The sequence below is a fragment of the Scyliorhinus torazame genome, chromosome 8, assembly GCF_047496885.1.
Source record: "Scyliorhinus torazame isolate Kashiwa2021f chromosome 8, sScyTor2.1, whole genome shotgun sequence".
Taxonomy (NCBI): Eukaryota; Metazoa; Chordata; class Chondrichthyes; order Carcharhiniformes; family Scyliorhinidae; genus Scyliorhinus; species Scyliorhinus torazame.
The window spans coordinates 8,724,746-8,731,518 of NC_092714.1; the positions used below are offsets into that span (position 1 = coordinate 8,724,746).

The 6,773-nt window shown below is 50.1% G+C and overlaps 1 long non-coding RNA gene across 1 annotated transcript; it reads right to left on the reverse strand.

Annotated features, from left to right (window-relative positions):
• Window positions 1-483: 483 nt before the first annotated feature.
• LOC140428712 (uncharacterized) lies at window positions 484-2,549 on the reverse strand. Its single transcript, XR_011948834.1, has 3 exons — window positions 2,437-2,549; window positions 2,203-2,315; window positions 484-647 (listed from the first exon to the last, which is right to left on the reverse strand). It is a non-coding gene; the product is annotated as an uncharacterized lncRNA (long non-coding RNA).
• Window positions 2,550-6,773: the final 4,224 nt, after the last annotated feature.

Consider the following 6,773-nt stretch of genomic DNA (forward strand, 5'->3'; position numbering starts at 1 on the left):
GGTACTTGGGCTGTCGCTGGCTGGGTAAGTCTCGGCCCTTGGGCCGTCGCTAGCTGGGTAGGCCTTGGTCCTCGGGCCGTCGCTTACCGGGTGGGTCTCGGTCCTTGGGCCGTCGCTTACCAGGTGGGTCTCGGTCCTCGGGCTGTCGCTGGCTGGGTAAGCCACGGTCCTCAGGCCGTCGCTTCACGGGTAGGCCTCGGTCCTCGGGTGATCGCTGGCCGGGTGGGTCTCGGCCCTCGGGCCGTCGCTGGCTGGGCAGGCCTCGGTCCTCGGGCCGTCGCTGGCCGGGTAGACCTCGGTCCTCAGGCCATCACTGGCCGGGTAGGCCTCGGTCCTCGGGCCGTCGCTGGCTGGGTAGGCCTCGGTCCTCGGGCCGTCGCTGGCTGGGTAGACCTCGGTCCTCAGGCCGTCGCTGGCCGGTAGCCCTCGGTGCTCGGGCCATCGCTGGCTGGGTAGGCCCCGGTCCCCGGGCCGTCGCTGGCTGGGTAGGCCCCGGTCCCCGGGCCGTCGCTGGCTGGGTAGGCCTCGGCCCTCAGGCCGTCGCTGGCCGGGTAGGCCTCGGTCCCCGGGCCGTCGCTGGGAGTGGAGGTCCGGTGGCGCGTGTAGGATACGGATGGAGTCGTGCGAGGCTCGGAGGATCCTCAAACCTGTAAGAAAACATAAAAGAGCGTTATTAGTAATTATATATGAAGTGGAAAAGAGTTTTAGTGCATCAGAACAGTGATAAGATACAAAAGGAGGGTGTCTCGTTGAGAGAGCTCACAGTGAGTTGCCATGCTCCGGCACCATCTTGAATATCTAATCTTCACCCCTTCTGTTACCTTCTGCTCTGTAAACCACCCAGATCCCTGCCCTTCTCAAACTCCACCCTCTTGTACATCCCAGTATCTGTTGGTGCACCTTTGGGCTTACCTTTCTCTGCATTGGCCTGGAATTCCGTCTCAAACATCGCCACCTAATTCTATCAACATTCCCTTGGTTACCCTATGCTTTGTGGCTGGGAGTCCTGTATTGTTTGCTAGCCGCCCTGCGATGTGCCTGGGTACATGTCACGATGCACAACGTGCGGGATGAATGCCAGTTGTTGCAGAGTGCTGCACCTACTGCTGTGATTGATTTGCAGATTCTGTTTTCTTGTGCTGCGGGTGTCCCTGTTTTCAGGGCATTTCAGAGTTAACCACATTGCTGTGGGTCTGGGGGGGGTCTGGAGTCCCATCGAGGCCAGACCAGGGAAGGACGGAGATTTCCTTCCCTGAAGGTCATCGGTGAACCAGATGGGTTTTGATGACAATTGACAATGGTTTCATGGTCATTATTAGACTTTTAATTCCAGCTTTTTATTGAATTTATCTGCCATGATAAGATTTGAACCTGGGTTCCCAGAGAATTAATAATATGAATCTTTATTGGCGTCACAAGTAGGCTTACATTAACACTGCAATGAAGTTACTGTGAAAATCCCCTCGTCGCCACATTCCGGCGCCTTTACAGGTCCGCACCGATCCTCCGAAGGAACACCCTTACTAGGCACAATCCCCCGCCCTATCCCCACAACCCCACCTAACCTTTGGACACTAAGGGGCAATTTAACATGGCCAATCCACCTAAAAACCAAAGACGTGGACTTTGAGAGGAAACCAGAGCACCCGGAGGAAACTCAAGCCATATTGTCCTGTGTAGTTACATTTCTATCGCAACTTTCACAGCTTCAGTTGTCTCAGTGACTCACAGTCATCGAAGTACATTCACTGTGTAGTGATGCAAATACAGTAGCCCCATTTGTGCACATCAAACTCCCAGTCTCCTGCGGAAGAGTGACGCTAAAATCTTCGACATCCATCCGAGAGGTCAAACCCCAGCTTGACTTCCCGTCTCATCTGAGGTCAACACTGCAGCACTCTCTGAGGATCCTGGAGTGGGACTTCAACCCGAGACCTTCTGGAGCAGAGATGTCAACCACCAATCCATGATTGAGACTGCGGTCTTATACTTTGATCAGCCTTTAACCTGCCCTTGTCTTCACAGGAACTGTTGCTGTACAAAATAGTCCAAGTGGTTTTGCTGAGCGCAACAACCATTGTGATTCAACATCTCCTGTCGCTGGCCTTCGAATCTGAATGTGATTTACTCAGTCTTAGACACTGCTGTAAATCTAAAACTCCCTGCTGGGATTCACTGTCAGATTTGTAAGCTCTTACTTACATGTCAAACGTGCTGGTCTTCAGAGTTCAGTTGGTAGTATAGCTCACATTACTCGTAATCCAGAGGTCTAGATTAGCGCACCAGAGACATGAGTCCAAATCCCATTGTGGCAGCTGGGAAATTTAAATTCAGTTTATTTAGTAAATCTAGAATTGAAAATCTAGCACCACTAATTGTGACTCTAAACGATAGGTTCACTAATGCCCTTTAGGGAAGGAAATCTGCCGCCCTTACCTGGTCTGGCCGACAAGTGACTCCAGGCGCACAGCAATGGGGTTGGCTCTTGCCTTTCTCTGAAATGGCCGAGCGATACACTCAGCTGCCAAGAAGGCCGTTCACCATCACCGCCTCCAGGGCAACCAGCCCTGTCCGTGACGGTCATACCCTGGGAATGAACACAAAAGACGATTAACTTGTTTTTCTCTTATTCCAGCCCCCTGCACTGTTGAGGGAGTTGACTTGAGTTGAGAGGCTGGGGTTGTTCTCCCGCAAGCAGAGAAGGTTCAGGTGAGATTTATTGGAGGTTTTCAAAGTTACCATGGGTCGAGGCAGTGTGGATAATAAGAAACCGCTCTCATTGGCATCCGGCTTGGTAACCAGAGGACAGTGACTGAAATTGAATGGCAATTAATCAGAGATTAATCAGAGGAGAAGGGGGCGCCACGGTAGCACAGTGGTTAGCACTGCTGCTCACAGCGCCAGGGACCCGTGTTTGATTCCTGCCTTGAGTCACAGTCTGTGCGGAGTCTGCACATTCTCCCCGTGTCTGCGTGGGTTACCTCCGGGTGCTCCGGTTTCCTCCCACAAGTCCCGAAAGACGTGCTGTTAGGTGGATTGAACATTCTGAATTCTCCCTCTGTGTACCCGAACAGGCGCCGGAATGTGGCGACTGGGGGGATTTTCACAGTAACTTCATTGCAGTGTTAATGTAAGCCCACTTGTGACAATAAAGATTTTCAAAAAAACGGGGGGGGGGGGGAGGGGGCAGCACAGTGGCGCAGTGGTTAGCACTGGGACAGCGGCGCTGAGGACCCGGGTTCGAACCCCGGCTTTGGGTCACTGGCCGTGTGGAGTTTGCACATTCTCCCCGTGTCTCCGTGGGTTTCACCCCCACAACCCACAGATGTGCAGGGTAGGTGGATTGGCCATTTCAGAGAGAGGCAAGAGCGAACCACATTGCTGTGCGTCTGGAGTCATGTGTCGGCCAGACCACGCTAAATAGTCCCTTATTTGGAAAAAAATTATAATTGGGTACTCTAAATTTAAAAAAAACCCACAGGGGCCTCACTGACACTCTGTCCACCCAATGCCACTGATAAATCCAATGGGGGGGGGTTCAGGAGCAAGCTCCTCGCTCAGAGAAGGTGACACTTAGTACCACAAGGAGTGTTTTTTGTACAGACGCATTAAAGGGGAAACTAGATAAAGAAATGAGGGAGAGAGAAATCGATGGGTGTGCTGGTACAGCGAGATGAAGAGGCTCATGATGGGCACAGACCCCAACACAGGCCAGTAGGGCAGAATGGCCTGATCCTGTAAGGTAAGAAATGTGTGAGGATTCAGTAAAGCTCCGTTAAGGAGTGGCACTGGTCCCCGTTGTGTGTAAGACACTGATCGGCAAGGCAGCGGTGAGGTTAATGTTGAGCTGCTGAGCCAGATTAAAACACAATTAAAGCCTTTCTCTTTTGTTGCTTTTGACAGGAAAATCTTAAATGGAATCTGCGCGCTGTCAGTGCCATTGAATGGAACTGAGCTACACTCAGCACCAATCAGTAATATATTGTGCCCTGAATTAATCCTGAGTAACCCCAGCCTCAGTGTCTATTGTGGCGTTCAGTGCTTCTCCTCACGAAATGCCAAGTGGGATGTCTTCTAAAGGGCAGATTCAATGAATATCTTGCTCTGCAAAATCCACCGACGCGCCTCTCGCTCACCGGATGAAATGCGACCTGGGTGAGTGAGCTGCACGTTTGTCACAGCCAAGGTTACAGGCCCAAAGCCCACACCAGACCGTGAGCCCGCAGCTTTGAGAAAGGTTCATCCTAGACTCGAAACGTCGGCTCCCTTCTCTCTCCACAGATGCTGTCAGACCCTCTGAGATGCTCCAGTATTTTATGTTTTTGTCCCAGTACAGGTGGTATACAGTGATTAGCACTGCTGCTTCACAGCCCCGTGTCTGCCTGGGTTTCCTCCGGGTGCTCCGGTTTCCTCACAGAAGTCCCGAAAGACGTGCTTGTTAGGTGAATTGGACATTCTGAATTCTCCCTCTGTGTACCCGAACAGGTGCCGGAATGTGGCGACTAGGGGATTTTCACAGCAACTTCATTGCAGTGTTAATGTAAGCCTACTTGTGACACTAAGAAAGATTATTATTGTTATATAATTATAGGTCATAGGACTCCATTCAGTTAACCCATATTTAAAGATACAGTCCCAAACTATAACACTATTACAGACCTGAAGATATAATCCTAAAACATAATAATCCTGCATAAAACTCACACTTATAACAAGTTCTAAAGTAGAACTGGCTTCAGGGGGTCATTGAGGTGAAGAGTATCGATACATTGGGATTGGAGGGGTAAATAATTTGTTTCATTTTTACTATGCATCCTACCCTGACCCCACCTGCCCACCGCCCTGCCACCCAATTTATAGAAACATTAAAAATAGGAGCAGAAGGAGGCCATTCGGCCCTTTGAGTCTGCTCTACCACTCATTACGGTCATGGATGATCATCCAACTCAATAGCCTAATCCTGCTTCTCCCCATTGCCTTTGGTCCCCTTCACCCCAAGCGCTATATCTAACTCCTTCTTGGAAACATGCAATGTTTTGGTCTCAATTATTTTCTCCTGTAATGAATTCCCCAGGCTCACCACTCTCTGGGTGAAGACATTTCTCCCCATCTCTGTGACTGTGACCCCTGGTTCTGGACACCCGATTCATCAGGAACATCCTTCCTCCATCTACCCTGTTCAGTCCTGTTAGAATTTTTAGGTTTATATGTGATTCTTCTGAACTCCAGCGAATACAATCCTAACCAATTCAATCTCTCCTTGTACGTCGGTCCCGCCACCCCGGGATTCAATCTGGTAAACCTTCGCGAGCAAGAACATCCTTCCCCAGATTGGGACACCAAAACTGCACACATTACCTGTCATGATATTCAGGTAAACATCATAGCACATACATACATACATACATACTGATGGACAGATCACGGACCAATCAACACACACAACACGACAGCCAATCACAGGCAAGAGCATACACAGTGCAAAACAGGGAACACGACACTTCCTGGGCACTCGAGCAGGAGACGGCTCAGGGCACAGAGCTCATTGCAGGCCACTCAGACATCCACCATGTGCTGAGTGCCACTACAAGATAGAATTAGGACTAGGTCCACAGAATCAAGGATCATGATCGAACTTCAGTAAACAGTTTACCAGTGTAAATAGATGTTTGAAATAAAACTGTGTTGTACCATTCACAACCGTGTTGGTTCATCTGTGTGGCAGAATACCCAACACTTCATTACTCTCATCAAGTCCCTGTATATTTGTATCAAGACATCCCTGATCCTGTACCCTAATCATCTTGCAATGAAGGCCAGCATGCTGTTTGCCTTCTTTCCCGCCTGCTGTACCTGCCTGCTTACCTTCAGTGACTGGTGCACGGGGACACCCAGGTCTCCTTACACATTCTCCTTTATTAATTTATAGCCATTCAGCTGATATTCTGCCTTCCAGTTTTTGCTATCAAAGTGGATAACTTCACATTTATCCAAGTTATACTGCATCTGCCATTCATTTACCCACTCGCTCAACCTGTCCAAATCACACTGAAGGATCTCTGTCTCCTCCTCACAGCTCACCCTCCCACCCAACTGGGTGTCATCTGCAAATTTGGAGATATTTAAATTTTGTTCCCTCATCTAAATCATTCATATATATTGTGAATAGCTGGGGTCCCAACACCAATCCAGGCGGTACCCCACTAGTCACTGCCTGCCATTTGGAAAAAGACCCGTTAATTCCTACTCTTCGTTTTCTGTCTGCCAACCAGTTTTCTATCCATCTCGATAATCTACGTCTAAATAGGGGCAGCACGGTAGCATTGTGGATAGCACAATTGCTTCACAGCTCCAGGGTCCCAGGTTCGATTCCGGCTTGGGTCACTGTCTGTGCGGAGTCTGCACGTTCTCCCCGTGTGTGCGTGGGTTTCCTCTGGGTGCTCCGGTTTCCTCCCACAGTCCAAAGATGTGCAGGTTAGGTGGATTGGCCATGATAAATTGCCCTTCGTGTCCAAAATTGCCCTTAGTGTTGGGTGGGGTTACTGGGGATAGGGTGGAGGTGTTGACCTTGTGTAGGGTGCTCTTTCCAAGAGCCGGTGCAGACTCGATGGGCCGAATGGCCTCCTTCCACACTCTAAATTCTACGTAAATCTATGTAAATCCTATGCGCTTTAATTTTACACACTCATCTCTTAATAGGGAACACAACACTTCCTGGGCACTCGAGCAGGAGACGGCTCAGGGCACAGAGCTCATTGCAGGCCACTCAGACA